Source organism: Rousettus aegyptiacus, unplaced genomic scaffold, assembly GCF_014176215.1.
Source record: "Rousettus aegyptiacus isolate mRouAeg1 unplaced genomic scaffold, mRouAeg1.p scaffold_m13_p_14, whole genome shotgun sequence".
Taxonomy (NCBI): domain Eukaryota; kingdom Metazoa; phylum Chordata; class Mammalia; order Chiroptera; family Pteropodidae; genus Rousettus; species Rousettus aegyptiacus.
In genome coordinates this window covers 4,498,350-4,513,527 of record NW_023416289.1, presented here as the reverse complement: position 1 = coordinate 4,513,527, position 15,178 = coordinate 4,498,350, and positions in this window count along the sequence as shown.

The following is a 15,178-nucleotide window of genomic DNA, read 5'->3' as shown; positions in this document are numbered from 1 at the left end:
TCTCCCTATATATCTCTATCTCTATCTCTATCTCTATCTCTATCTCTATCTCTATCTCTATCTATCTCGATATCTTATTTTTAACTTTCCACCGTTTCTCAGTCTTAGGTTCCTCATCTCTGGAGTAGAGATATTAACGATACTCTGTTCACTGGGTCGTGAGGGTTAAAAGCGACTGTGATGTGTGAAGGCATTCACATGGCTGGGGCCTCACCTAATCACTAAGCTGTACTGCACCCGACTCAAGTGGAGGAGAGTGAGGTGGGTGGGGGGCGTGGGGGTGGAAGAAGGCTTGTCATACGGGCTGTTCCCGGAGTTGGGTTTCGAAGAGATCAAGGCCTGGAACAGCACTGGGGAGACCATAACTCCCCTGTACCCCACAAGTTACAGGGAGGCGGCCAACCCAACCTCTAATCTTGCTGGCAAGAGAATCCTCCCCCCTCGTCCCCCACACGTCTGCCATGTTTCCAAAGTCCAGGGAGGTATTTTTGTCTGCTGGTTATTCACTTGGTCCAGAGGAGCAAGCGCCTCCATAATTTCCATCTGTGCTTTCTATCACTAAGACAAACCAGTAATGACTTGCCAATAAGATGCAATTACAGTGCCCGCCGAGGTCAATATTCAATCAGTGGTTCCATTCCGACCACTGCTTTGATCAGTTGGTCCAAAATTTCCTTCCTTAAGATGCTTTGTAAACCACGATTGATCGAGGGATTTAGGGATTTAAGATGGGGGTGCGGTTTTATTCCTAATCCAACTTTCGAGCAGCACTTCAAACTGGCCAGATGTGACAGAGCCTCCCTTGGGAAGCTGCTGCCTACTCTGAGACCAGACTCGGAACTTCTCCCCTCCTCCATTAGTGGTCGGACTCTAAAGCGCCATAAATAAAGTACATGATTCTGAAGGTCTCATGGGGAGATCAGGAATTCACGCTGGTCACTCCACAACAAAAACTTAAAGCATTTTTCATTAAACCTTTTTTTTTCCTTCGGTTCTTTCCTGGTGTGTCCCCATCCGCTCGCTTGCCTTTGTTCCCATTTCTCCTCCTCCACATAGCTCCGTAGGTTCTCCTCTGTCAACCAGAACTGAGCTTTCCCAGTCGCTGTGCAAATCTCATGCAGAGTAACCCAGCTCCTGTAGCTAACCACGTGAGGCCAGTGATGGCCCCTCAGACAGGCCCCTGGGGACTGCCAGTCCAGGTCACCACAGTGGATCTTTGGCTGATTTATAGGAATAAAGCAGGTTTGACTGAGAGCAAATCAAAATGAAATTGAGAAATTTTATCCCAGAGACCCAAGATGATGCTGCTTGATTGGATCTTGGTGTTCAGCTGGGTCATATCAAAGCCGACTGCGTAAAGGTGTGGTGGCTTCTCTCTCTCTCTCTCTCTCTCTCTCTCTCTCTCTCTCTCTCTCTCTCTGTCTCTGTCTCTGTCTCTCTCTCTCTGAATTTATCTACAAGTCTGATTCAAGCTTAGTTCAAAGGCAGAATTTTCACCTTGTTTTTGATATGGATTCACATTTGCTTAAGACTTATAATCAGGGGCTTCAAGTAGCGAGTGGGAGATCTGTCAAACGAAGATTTTATTATTTTCTGCTTAAAATTTAAATCTTTAATCTTTCTGGATTTTATTTTTCTAATGTGACAATATACCTTAAATTTAAAATACATAGCTTTTGTCCCAGAAATCCCTGGTATGGGACTCTAGCCAGATGAAATAATAACAGCCCTGGGACATTTACGAACAAGGACATTCATCACAGCGTTATTTGCCAAGGCAAAAACAAAACACAATCCAAAAAAAAAAAAAAGACAATGCATGGATGTTCATCAATAAGGAAAAGATCGAATAAATTCTGCTATAATCCTATTGTGGAATATTAAATGTTTCCTAAAGTAGATTAGTTAAATCTCTATCTATTGACCAAGAGGACTGTCAATAATATATTGTCATGTGAGAAAGGCACCAAAGGACCTTAAAAAACCCACATCCCTTGTATCAATATTTATTTTACAAAATGCAGAAAGATGTGACTAGAAAGACACCAGGCCGGTATATTTCACTTTGGGGAAGATAAAGATAGATGGTTAACATTTTCTTGATCTAAACTTATATTATTTCACTGGTTTCGGTGGTTGTGGCGAACACACGTCAGTTTTGCAATTTGGTAGAAGATTACATCTGACAAGAACTTAAAAAGATAAAACAAGTCAACAAACAGAAACTATTATTCCTCTCCTTGGAAAACTTGGTGCTCAGTTTTTCAGGAGTCGTACACATGTGTGCAAAGGACACTTGTGTGGGGTGTCCTGCCCACAGTCACCCTTCTTGAGAGCTGGGACAGTTCGGGTAAGGGAGAGAGCCCCAGGCCTGAATCGGTGGCAGGAGGGACCCTCGAGCTGTCAGTCTTGGATTCTGATGACTTCACTTCGGTTTTTCCCTTGATGGAGACCCGCTGAGCCTCACATCGCTGATGACTTACCTGCCATTAACCCACTAAGGGTTCAGAGGGTTCCCACCAAACGATATCACAGCAGATATTTAACCTGTTTCCCTTCTGTTGCCCTCTGAGTCAGGACTTGAGTCATGGCTCTGCTTTTTAGAAATAAAAAAGGAATTAGACTTTGGAGACCCCAGACCCAGCTTTGAGTCGCGCCTCCTGGTACTGTCTGTGTGACTCTGGGTAAATAACTGCTAGTCTCAGATTTCTCTACTGCACAGCGGAGAGAGACCTCTTTAGCAGACCTTGCTAGGCACAGCAGGAGGCCCAAATAAGGGATGATGGTGAAAATGCTTTGTAGTCTTTACAAGTTAAAAATACTGTAAACGATCTCATCTCTCTATGATTACCTTACTTTCTTGAACAAATAAAAGTTACTTCTCTGTCCTACGAGGGTCCCGGTGTGAAGTGACGTTTGACTTTTCGTCTTTCTGCCTTTGGTGCTTCTGTGGTAGAGGGTCGAGTGCAGTATGGTCGTTGTCAGGGAACATTCTACGGATCGGTAGGATGGAATTTCAGGTCAGATTTCTTTCCGCCTGTTGGGTGAAGGTTAAGCGGTCTCGCTGCCTCCCATGTTATGGCCGTCAATAAGCCTTCGATTAAGACAGAACCACCGACTCGTTAGCTCTGGGTTTATTTATTCATTTCTGTTATCGCTGGATAACAGCAATAAAATATCCCTTTTTGTGGTATTTTTAGTTTTACCTTAGATGCTCAATCTTCTGGTTTCTCATCCCATTTTGGGCTAAGCATTCTAGTTTATACTTTTGCTCCTCAGGTAAAGACAGAGCAGAGGCATTCCCTTAACACCAGGAGTAGTCTACGTAAAGGTGGGTGTTTTCGAGTGCAGGTGTCCATCCTAAGAGCATACTGCCGGCTAGCACTGGCCTATTATCTGCAGGTAACTAATGACTGGTACGTGTTTTCTCTCATCTAACCCCAAGGCAGGGGCTCAGAGGCTCAGGGGCTCCAAGGCCCCCAACTTGCTCACATGGCCAGTGAGGGGCAGTCGGGACCCATTATCGTTAGACGCACAACCTGAACCGTTTTAACACAGGGTTAAAGGACTGATCATCACAGTCGAATTAACGATAATATCAAGAAGACGTGGGACAACGAACTTGACCAATTTCTGTCCCACGGAACCCAGAGACTTCTCTTTTCTGGGACTCTCAGATAAGTTAACAGCTACTCCAGCTTTTAGTCAAACTTAGCCAATTGTGGAACTCCTCCAAAGGCCATTTCAGGGAAGGAGGTTCTTAAAAATCAGCCTCGGGGGGTGGGGTGGGGGGTTGCTGCTCCAGCCAATGTCAGACCCTCTACCAGCATCGACACCCCCTCTCCCTCCCACCCCCAGCTCTGGAGAATTAGCTCTCGCGAGAGGCGTCATTTCATGTTGCTCGTCATGCCCTTGGGGTGTGCAAGCTATTCATAATTTTAGTCGTCAAGAAATAAGAACCGCCAAGTGTCTTTTGTGCCTGTGGCCTGGCGCGCCGTTGCCATAAAGTGCCGAGGCCTCTTGTTCCGACCTGTCTTGTGCCCACGTGCTATTTTTCATGACAAAGCACATTTGTCGTCCTCCATCCAGATTTTGGGTTCGGTTTGTAGGGTTTTTAGAAGTCAGCCTTCTGAAGAGAAGCAGAGCAGAATGGCGTGCTCGAACGGGGCTGGTAGAAGTGACCAGGCCTGTCCCTTGCATGTTCTCAGGTGGATTTTCCAGGGCAGATGCTCGTTCAAGATGGAGGCGAGACTGTTCACTGCTTGGATATGAATTTTCCCCTATGGGAAAAGGAGCCGGGAGATGCATCACTGGGTGTTTACCCAGGACGAAGGATGTGTTCTGCGTTCATCCATCTCCCATTCGGTCTCCCTCAGCAAGACCTTATGGGAGAGCCTCAGTCTCCTAAATGCGAGTATCATCGGTGGCAGCTCTGCACGTGGCCTTAACAGCTTGTCAGGAAACTAATCAATGTGGCTTTTCACAAAGGAATCGTCTTGATCAATATCACCAGGCAAGCCCAGACCTAACAAACAGATTACATAAACGTTTTCATGATCAATGGAAGTTTCACAGAAAATAAGTTATTGGGGATATTTCAGTGAACGTGTCGTAATGCTTCCTGCTGATAGCTCTTTCTCTGGGAGCTGTAATAATATACCAAAAGCGACAGAGGAGACGGCGTCTCATGTGTTAGACCCTTAAAGACACACTCTCGACATGGGACATTAGCTGAGGAGTTATAACTCTAGTTTTGAAGGAAAAATGGCTTAATTATTTGACACCTTAATTTTTTCCCCCACGAAGTTGGGTTTAACATTTGGGGCGGCATTAGACCACTTTGGCGTTCCCGCATCATGGGCACGGTCTGTAATGCGCACACCGGTGAGTTTTTGCTGAGTTGATAACCATGCCTTCTACCTACCCAAGGGCTGGTGCTCATCGTACCTGGAGGTCCCCTGCCATATCCGCCCTCTGCTGTGTTCCCTAGACTCCCTGGGAAACTCCAATTGTACACGTTATACAATTTCCTGACAAATAGTCTAGAAGTGTGAGCAGTAGGAGATGCACAAATACCTGGAAGTAGAAGCTAAGGCGCAGCTTCACCACGGAAATACGCCGAGCCATGACCCGGCTTTCCCCTTCCTGGCATTTTTCATCTGTATCAGTTATTTATTGCCCCGTAAACAATGCTCCACAACTTAGTGGCTTAAAATAACTGCTGTTGTATTTACTCATGGTTCTGCGGGCCAGCATTTCGGGCTGGGCTTAGTGGTGAGCGTTCCTGCTGACCTCGCCTACGATCACACGCGCGTCTGCAGTGATTTGGTGGCGTAAGTGGGCCACGCGGGCCAGGATGGCCTCACACCATGTCAGGCGGCCGGCGCAGGCCGCGGGCTGAGCCTCTCTCTTTCCCTGTCCTCTCACCTTCAGAAAAGCGCGCCCAGGCTTCTTCCGTCACGGCGCTGTTTTCCAAGGGCATGAAAGATGCAGGACTTTTGAGGCCTGGCCTTGGGGGTCATACCGTATCACTTCCTCTACCTCCTGTGGATCAAAGATGAGACACAGGATCAGCCTAGAAACAAGGGGAGTGGAAAAGGACGTCACCTCTGTATGGGAGAGCAGCAAAGTCACATTGTCGGGGGCAGTGTGAAAAGATGGCGAGGGTTATGGAAGCCGTCCTCGCACAAGATCCTCCATAATTTCCCCCTGTCTCCCCGCTCCCGTCCCCCCACCTGTGCCCCTGCCTCAACGCACATTACCTGACGTCAATCAAGAAGTTAGGTTTTCTGCACTCCAAAAGAGGAGCGGGATGCAGAGAAAGCATGAGTCTTCCCTGGCTTTTCTGTTCTGGGTGAGGAACAGGCGAGGCATAGACAAGGTGCTGGGGAGAAGCATCTCGAGTCCGTTTCTCTGGAGCCGAGATAAAATTCCTGTGGGCTGGGCTTGGGGGTCAGGGGTCAGGTCACAGAGGATGCAGAGGTGAAGATCCAGACGGCTGCTGGAGGGGCCTGCAACAGGCTTGCAGAGATTTGACACTCCAACGTCGTGGGAGAAACAAAATAAATCCCACAGTGTCAAACACGTCTCCAGAGTGACTGGAGAGCCACTCGACTCGCAGGGGTCAAAGGGAAGACAGACCTAAGTGGCACAATGGGCAACGGTCAGAAGGGAGGTGGTGTCCCGGAGGGTAGGGGCAGAAAACTGAGAGGACCTGCCTCCCCTCTCCCCCGCCGTGCCATCAGTCCTGCGAAGCTCCTCCCCGACCCCAGAACCTTCCCTGGGGGAGGAGGAGGAGCCAAGTGCTTTGAGATTCTATTTCCGTCTTAGTGGGCCTGGGACTTGGTGTCTGCACATCTTGGTTAATTGTGCAATCAGGTTTCTCAACGCTGTGCTACCAAAGGGCCTTATCAAGCATGACACTCATGGAATTCTGGGTAAGCGGCACCAAGGAGAGCTCCTTTTCGGGGGGAACTCTGTCTTACAAGAGCTGGGAATGTGTAGCATATTTATTCTTTCTATTCAGTTGGAGATGGACAGGATTCTGCCAGTACCCAAACGTGAATTTGCCCCCGACACGATGATGAGGCAGCCAGTGTTTATCGTGTGACATCCGGTCCATCAGTTCAAGTTCAGATCTTTTCTCCATGCTCACATTCTTAAACTGAATAACTATTTGTGAGCACCTGTGATGTACCTGTGATGTGCCAGGTGCCGCGGAAGCTGTAATGGAGAGCAAGAGGCGACTTGGCCTTGCCCTTTGGAGCTTGGAAGGCCTAAGAGGGGCCCCTCAATGTACCCTTCATAGGTGCCATTATAGGAGACTGTGTAATTGACCAGTGGACCCTGTGTGGTCCTCTGTAGCCCTTCATGGGTCTGATCAGCCCCTGGGGAGGGAGGCACCCCAGAGGCACCATAAGGGAGTCATTGGGACCGACCTGACATCGGATCAAACTCACTTCTGGCCAACATTTCTTATCTGTAGCCAAAAAAAGAAAACAAAATCACATCCCATGGGTTGCACACTGTGCTGTAGTGTGCGCCTGCCTTATAGCCCTTAATCTCCTGAACCTTTCTGACTGTCCACCGTCTCCGAACTCTGTGCCCCATCTACAAGGGGCCACTAGTAAATTACCTAGTGTGGTGAACACGATCTCTCTTTCATCTTAAAATAAACAGATGCCATCTTGCCGGTCCTGCTGGCTTTCTTTCAAAACCTTATTGTCTCCTAAGAGTGACAAGAGCTGATCTGATAGGCTAAAGCGACGTGGAGATGGGTAATTAGGGTCCAGTGATGGAAACAATTACGCTTCCATACTTTGTGGGAAATTAAGCCACACGTACCATTAATAATAACCCAAGAACGGACATAGGAATGCCACAGGGCTTTGGGAATTCAGTATCAGCTCAGCAGTATGATTTTGTGACTCCTATGTAAACCCACTCCAAGCATAATAACTTATTTATTAGTTTCCTTTAGTATTATTGTTTTTTTAACTTTCGGAGGAACGTGGCAGTCGGCTGGCTCCGAGAGGGCGCGCTGACGTCTGTGAATGAGCGCACAGCTCTCTCCCATCGATCATCTCTCCTCTGAGCCTCCTCGGAGAGATATATGTGTATCATTCCAGAGGCAAAAATCTTTTCTCTGACACTGAACAATCTGTAGTTATATCCTGGATAAGCCCAGACAGACTGAACAATCGGTTAGATGTCAGATAGAAGCTTGGAGGGCAGGTTGAAATTTCTTGGAGATGTAAGATATCTGTTAGATTTCCACCAGAACAAAACAAACAGTAAAAAAAAAAAAAAACAAAAAAAAAAAAAACAAAGAAATTTTAAAAAATCCATTAATCTCTTTGCTTGTCATCAGAAAAGCAGCCTTTGAAAGTTTACAATATTTTGATTTTTCAAATAGTAGATCGAGAGAAGTCCTCGAAAGTGCTGGTGTAAGGATTTTTCGTGCCGTGAACCTGAGGGAGGAAGCTGTCTCTTGCTGAAGTGCTTCTGGCTTTTATTTTTGTTGGCGTCGACTGGATAAAGGCAGCCAAGGGCTAACTGTGAGGCTGGCGACCAGAAAGCGCCGCCCTTGTGAGGTTTTCGTTTCCCGTGAAGTGTTCTTAAATACCTCCCAAGGTCTCCACGACATTTGAATATTACCCGGCCATTAGGCACCTTGTCCGGTTCCCCCTTGATGGGGCTTCTTTCTCATTCCGTTCCCCCTTGATGGGGCATCTTTCTCATCTCGTCTCCGCATGAAGCCAGTTGCATTTCCCCCTGGTCCTTCAGCAATTTCCCTTTGCTCTTAGAGGGGGACATCAAGTCTCCTTAACATGCCCGCCAAGCTCCTCACTATGTGACCCCTAAATGCTTCCCGGCCCCGCCTCCCCACGTGCCCCTCTGCGCTGTCTCGCCGTCAGCTACCCCGACCTCCGCTGTCGGTCACATGACAGATGCAGCTGCAGCAACACGCAGCCCCGAACCTCGGCATCCGTGAAAGCGCAAGGCTCGGTGGTGGCTCATGCTACGCGCCCGGTGGCCGGTGGCGATCAGGGGAGGGACGCGTGGCAGACCGCATACGGGCTCTTGGGGCTTTCACCCGAGAACGACGCGCTTGCGTACGCTCACGTTCCACTGGCAAGAGCAGGTCGTGTGGCCACGTCCGCCCTCAAGGTGGCAGGGAAGGTGGCCTGTTCCCAGGCGACGGGCCATTCTACTTCCTCTGCCCAGACACCCTTTCCTCCGCTTTGGGGGCTGACGCCCATCTATCCTTTAGATCTAAGCTCGGACGTTGGGCAACCTCCCTGGGCGGGGTCAAACACACTTATCATCAAAGGCCCTTAGAGCAACGTAAACATATCTAACCCTTGCCGTGGTCGTAGTTTTATTTGTTTGGGTGATCGATGCCCGTCTCCTGCAGAGGGCTGTAAGCCCTGAGAGGACAGAGACCACGCTGGGTTTTGTTGCCAATGTCAGAACAACAGAAACAACCAAGCACATATTACGTGCCGGGCATAGCCTAAGTGCTTTGCATGGAATGCCTCATTAATACACACAATACCTCTACAAGGTCGGGTTACTCCATGTTTTATAGAGAAGGAAGTTGAGGCACAGAGAGGTGGAGTCGTATGTCCAAGTCCACGTGGCTGGTAAGTGATGCGAAGCCTGGATGCGGACCTTAGCTGAACTGTTCTCTTAGCCGCCACGACGTTCAGCCTTTCAAGCCCCCGGCCAGTCCACGGCACCAGAAGAGAAGTGCCCAGCGAATGTTTGATGAGTGACTCGATGGCGTGAACTGGCGTCGTGTGGGACACACTCCGAAAAAGTCTAACATGGAGTGATTTTTCTGGCATGTCGAAACTGGACAGTGCCTCAGAGATCACCCAGTTTAACTCTCTCATCTTACAGACCCATAAACCAGCTCAGGGTCAAGGTCGACGCGGACTCTGCCTTCCAGCTCCCTCGGCGTGAAATGGCAGGCGGGTCCGCGTCTCCCAGAGTCACCGGTGGGGATTTCTTTCACCAGACCAATGGAAACTTTTGTGCATGGGAAGGGTTTGGGTGCAAGGGGCAGACCTACTTTTTTCTTTTACTTTCCCCTCTCTGTTCTGAAATAAGCTTTTCTAGGACAAAAAAAGAGAAAAGAAAAGAATGCCGAAGGTAGTGAGACCTGCACAGTCACATACAGTCTAAATTAACAGTATGAGTCGGTGCGCAGAAAGGGAAAAGCGGAGCTGACATCCTGGGGGAAACGTGACTCACTTGGTGTGCGCGCTGCTGCCCGGGTACGGGCTCCACGGCGATTTACGGCCCCAAGGAGTTAAACTCGAAGGGGCTGTGGCAAAATTTCCATCAAGTTGCCAGGGCGGCTGGTTCATTGGAGTGGTTTGGGGGTGCTGCCTGGGAACCTCTGGCTGTCTGCTCCCTCATGGGCACGGTGCGTGCCGGCCGCTGCCTCCGTCATCCTGTCTGCTGAGACAGCAAACCCAGTCCCCCCGGGCCCCCGCGAAGGGAGAAGGATACAGTAGGTTTGGGCTAAGCAGACATGCTTCCAGGGAAAGGGCTGGATCCGGTGGAAAGAAAGTCCTTTTGAACGTGAGGTTCATTCATTTCTTCCCCAAGAAGAAAGGCGCACCGGTAGCGAGCTCGCCAGGGGTACTCCGAGCCCTTGTGCGTTTATCGTCTTGGACGGGCTGAGCCTCTTGTGGTGACTGAGCATCCCTTGGTCCAAATGAGAACTGACTGAACCAGAGCCTGGTGAGAAGGGTGAAAACAGGAAGTGGGTGCCGAGGTCCCTGGAGCAGGGACGCCGTGGGGCGTCTCGGCCCCTTACGTGAGCCTCCCCCTCCTGACGCTCACCCGTCACAACGCCCATTGTTCGTTCGCTTTCCAGTCTTCGTGAGAATGTGGGCTTTTCTGCCCCCCACCGCCCGACCTGGGAGTCCAATGAGGACGAGAGGAGGTGAGAGAGGAGCCGTGGTTTGGAGCTGGGGGCGACCGTCTGTGGTCCATCCCGCGCCCCGCAGCCTCGCCCGCCCCAGCATCTGACTCTCGGTGCCGGAGTGCACGCGTCGGCCAGAGCGGGTGTGGCTGCATCCCGGTAGCTGGGTCTGTAATAGAGCCGGTGCCTCCTCTGAAGCGAAACGTTGCCAGCCCCGTGGCGGGTCGCGCGGTGCCCGATCGGGAGCTCAGGGCCGTCGCGTCTGGCCGTGCTCGTTAGGACACACGCTCTCTCTTCATCTTCACTGCCCTTTGCCTCATGTTCATCAACTCACCGTCCGTCCGTCCTCTGCTTCTTCCGTGTATCCGTCATGCCTTCAACCGACAGACAGTGTTTCATGCACGCGTGCCGGACACTTTGCACTGTATTTTAGGGGACACGGAGACAGGCGACTCAGCCGGGCGGATTCGAGGTCTGCCCGCTAAGGGCCTGTGAGAGGGCTGGGTTAGAGGGCACGCAGCCCTCCCGGAGAAGGCGTTAAACCATCTTGTCACCTGGAGGAGGGGCACAGCGACCCTGGGGACGTCACCCACCTCCTTCTGCTCCCCTATCCGCGTAGAGGGCTGCCCCTTCCCAAGATGCCGCCGGGCCCGTTCCTGCTTTGCTGTGCCGCGGTCTAGCTGAAGACTTTTCCTTCTTGGAAGAGCTGGGCCTCTTTTTTTAGGGAATTACAGCAGAATGGAAGACAAGGGAAATATCAGCTCCCTGTGAGGGTGGGGGGTGGGCGATCCGTTTCTGTTATTCGGGCCATGTCCTCACCTGGGACGTGGTTAAATGGAACCCCATAAATGCGCCTTTTTTTTTTGGTCGCGAGCAGACAGTATTGATTTGAAGCATGAGCTTTAGGCGGGTCATCCAGACTCCGACAGAGAGACGGTGAGAACTCCACGTGTTGAGATGGCAAAGCGATTTCGCAGCCCTCCTACGGGGAGCTTCTCTGCCGGCCTGCGAGGCAGGCGGGGCGAAGGGCCGTCGCCCTGTTTCACAGCAGAGGAGCAAAACCTGGGGTGATGAATGACAAGGCCCGGCGTTTCCCGAGCCCGGTCACCTGCGAAACGTTCTCCGTGCACCGAAACTCTCAAAACGGCCGCAAATCGCTAGTTTAAAGCCAAGTGAGGACCCGAGAGGGTGGCCATTTCCCCAGAGACATGAGGGCGAGACAGGTGCAGAGCCAGACTTCACACCCAGACCTCCCGACCCTGGGCTCACTGTCTTCAGGCCCTGGGCCGGACATGACCCTAGAGGTACACAGGCGCCATTGGCGGTTCCGGGAAAGCCTGGGGGCCTGACCCCCAGCCCAGGGTCTTCCCAGGGCTCGACTTTCCCAGCGCGGTCCCTGCCCTCTGAGTCCCAGTTCAGCAGAACGGCATCTGCAGAAGACGGGCCGGCTGCTGTTTCCAGAGGCCGTGTGGCGGGCAAGGCCCCCCTCCATCGCCACCTCTGGTCACCGCGGGAGGGAAATGTTGCTGGCAAAAGCCTCAAACCTGCGATGTGAGTGCTTCACAACCCACTTGAATGCTGTGCTTTCAGCCAGGTTGGAATTGCTGGAATACGTAAAGGTAAAACGTTTAGCTAGCCAGGGACAGGCTCCTGTGCCGCCTGCCGGGCGGGGGCTGGCAAAGGGGGCGGGGCTTCTCACCTCCACCTGCAAGACGGAGAGGGCGAGACTCAGGGAGGGTCGCCGGGGTGCCCAGGGCACACAGCTGGTGAGGCCGGCTGAGCTGCGAGCTCCTGATCCGGGTGGCTCCCGGGTCCAGTCAGCATTAGGCGCCCTCTGCTGCCGCTCGGCGTCAAGCAGGAGCCTCACTCTAGGGCTCCCGAGTGACAAGCAACGAAGGCTCGGCAGGTGTGCAGTGGAGCGCAGGTCGGCCAGAGGAATTTTCACCTCAAATCAGTAATGCAAACCAACGCTCGAGGGGCTCAGCCTTCTCGTCTCTCTGGCAAAATAAGCCAATACGTGGAGTCCCTTCTTTGTCCATGACATATTTAACATTCCCCCTTTTTCCTGAAAGTTACAGGTTGAAAACTGATATATTTTTTTGAAATGTGCCCTACTTATTGAGTTAAACAGATACAAACGTTTCCATATTTATAAAATTTTTGCGGGTGCCACGCGGCATCCCCAGCGCCGTTAGGCTTTGCTAATTGCCGGAGCGCCTGCTCTCTGCCGGAGGATCAATAACGGTGCTGATGGAAGGCCTCGCGACGCGTAAGCATTTTCTGTTCCCAGCTTCTACTTTACGAATAAAACATTGATGCTCTTTTTAAGTTGGCCATCACTCATCTGGTAGATTTTGCAGACAATAACAGTTCATTAGTAATATCTGGTGGGGAAGATGTACGATGCTGTAAATATTTAAAATCAAATTTGAAAAAGAAGACAGAGATGAATGCACGGGGCGGGGGCGGAGGGGTGAGCACGGCGCTCTGGGCGATGGTTTTCCCAGCACCTCCCGCCGGGGCCCCGCCATTGTTTTCCCTTCCAAGTCCCGTGAAAGGGAGCTGAGCCGCGGGCCGTACCCAGCCAGGTCCGAAATGGCAGACGTCGAATTCAGTGGGCGTCCTAGCCTGTGGTCCTTCCAACAGTGGCCCCCTCGATGACGCTTTAGGCACACGTGCTTTGTGTGGAGGATGATTCAGGAAGCACTGTGAGAGAATGAGGACCCGCGACGGGCAGGGGAAAGGCCACCCATGGGTGTGTTGTTGGGGGCGTGTGGCTGTGGATAAGTCGGCTTAATCCCACGGGAACCCTTCTGAGAAACCAGGGGTGTGAGGGCCGGCCTGCGCCCGTTCCTCCTCGTGGTCGATGGAGTGCCGCTCCTGAGGAGGCCCTCGGGGGCCTGTAGGTGGCCGCGGTGCATGTCATCTCCCTCGTGGGTCCTTGACAGCTCGCCTGCAATGGGTGGGATTGGAGCCCGGAGTTTGTTGAGGGGGATGGGAGAACCGATAAGGAGAGTCCAGCTAGGGAAACTGAGGCCTAGAAAGAACAGCTGGAGTGAACTCAAGGCACAGCTGTCCCAGGCAATGGACTTCGGTCAGAGGAGAAACGGTCACCAGGGGAGGCTGCCCATGCTGTCGGCGAGCGGCCCAGGAAAGGCCTGGACCACGTCCGTTTTGCTATCTCTGGCCGCTCAGGCATGTCTGGAGGGACGTGAGCTGTGCAGGGACCGCCGGGGGGGAGGGGTGTCTTCTCTTTGAGCCTCCATCTGTCCTTCGTTCCTCACAGAGCCCAGGCCTAGCTCTTCGGTCCCCAGACCTGTCCCTTCCAGTCTTCCTTTCTAAAACTCGCCTGAATGAGTTTTATTTCTTTGACTCCCCATTTTCCACCGAAACCAAACCAAACCGAACCAAACCAAACCAAACCAAACCAAAAAGCCAAATGAACAAACAAATAAAACTAATCTGTACTCTGATGTCAACAACGGAGATGGGATCAGAAAAGTATGTTTCTCAGGGAAGGAATTCTTGAGTAAAATGTTCTAGCTGAAATGTTTCTTAGCTTTCCTCCAGCTACGTGACAAAGTCACAAACTGTCATACCAGGGAGGACCTCAGACCCATCTAATTCAATGTCCTCTGTTCACAGAGCTGCAAACCGGGGCTCAGAGGTGGGAAGGGACTTCTTTGCGGTCATGACTATATGATTCTGTGACAGCCTCGTAAAGGAGCATATCACGTATGCTTCAGAGACCTCAGGGCTGGGCCAGAACCTGTGGTCCGCCGTGATCCTGGGGACACAGGCGGGGTGGGGGGGCAGGTGCAGACGCCCGGCCCTGACAGAACCGAGCCCAAGCGCACAGTTTTTGCATGTCTCCCCTTGCCGAAGTCCTGGAAAAGTTATATGAGACCCCGAACACATTCCTGGTGGCCTTGCTCCATTCTCCAATTTGCCCGAAAATGTAGATCCCGAGAGTTGCCTGGTCTCTATGTAACCGTCCTTTACAGTGAGATGCGTACGAAGACGAGAGGCAGTTAATTCCCTTTCCGATGACCCTGGCGCGTGTCTTCCCGTGTGCAGCGCAGCCTGCCTGCCCAGCCGTGGACCCGGCTCTGCGCTCAGAACCGAGACGGGAAGGCGTCGCCCATGACGACCCGGCCAAGGTCTGAGCAGTGCGGGTTCTGGTGCCCGTCGCCCACGCTCGTTTTTATCGCCCTCGCCTGCCTCGTCACGCTGTGAAAATCGTCGCTTGACTTCCGAGAACACAGACCTCGCAGCTGCTTGCGCAGCTCTGCACTGGGGGTCTCGGTGGTATAGAGCGACGGTCCCTCGTCTGGCCCGCACTGTGTCCTTGAGCGTGGCCCTGCGTATGTACCTGGTTAATGCAGCCTAAAGTCATCATTTTCTATTTGTTTTTAGCAATGTCGTAGTAACACATTTTACCTTAAAGGCAAAGGGGAAGTTTAGGGTTCTTTTTCTATTTTGCTGTCACTTCCCAACCACCCCCGCCCCGTCCTATTCTTGGGTAACTGGTGTCTGGGCTTTGCGAGCGGGAGTTCGTGTTTGGTGGCCTCACCGTCACCCATCTTACACACTGGCTAGATGATTGCATAATCGCACAATCGCTATACATAGATGTCGTCACGGTGATGGAGGATTTGTTATGACATCACATGATGAATCTGTGAAAGAAACAGGCTCAGTGGAAGAGACACTTCGGCCAAACCGGGTTCTCCGGAACCC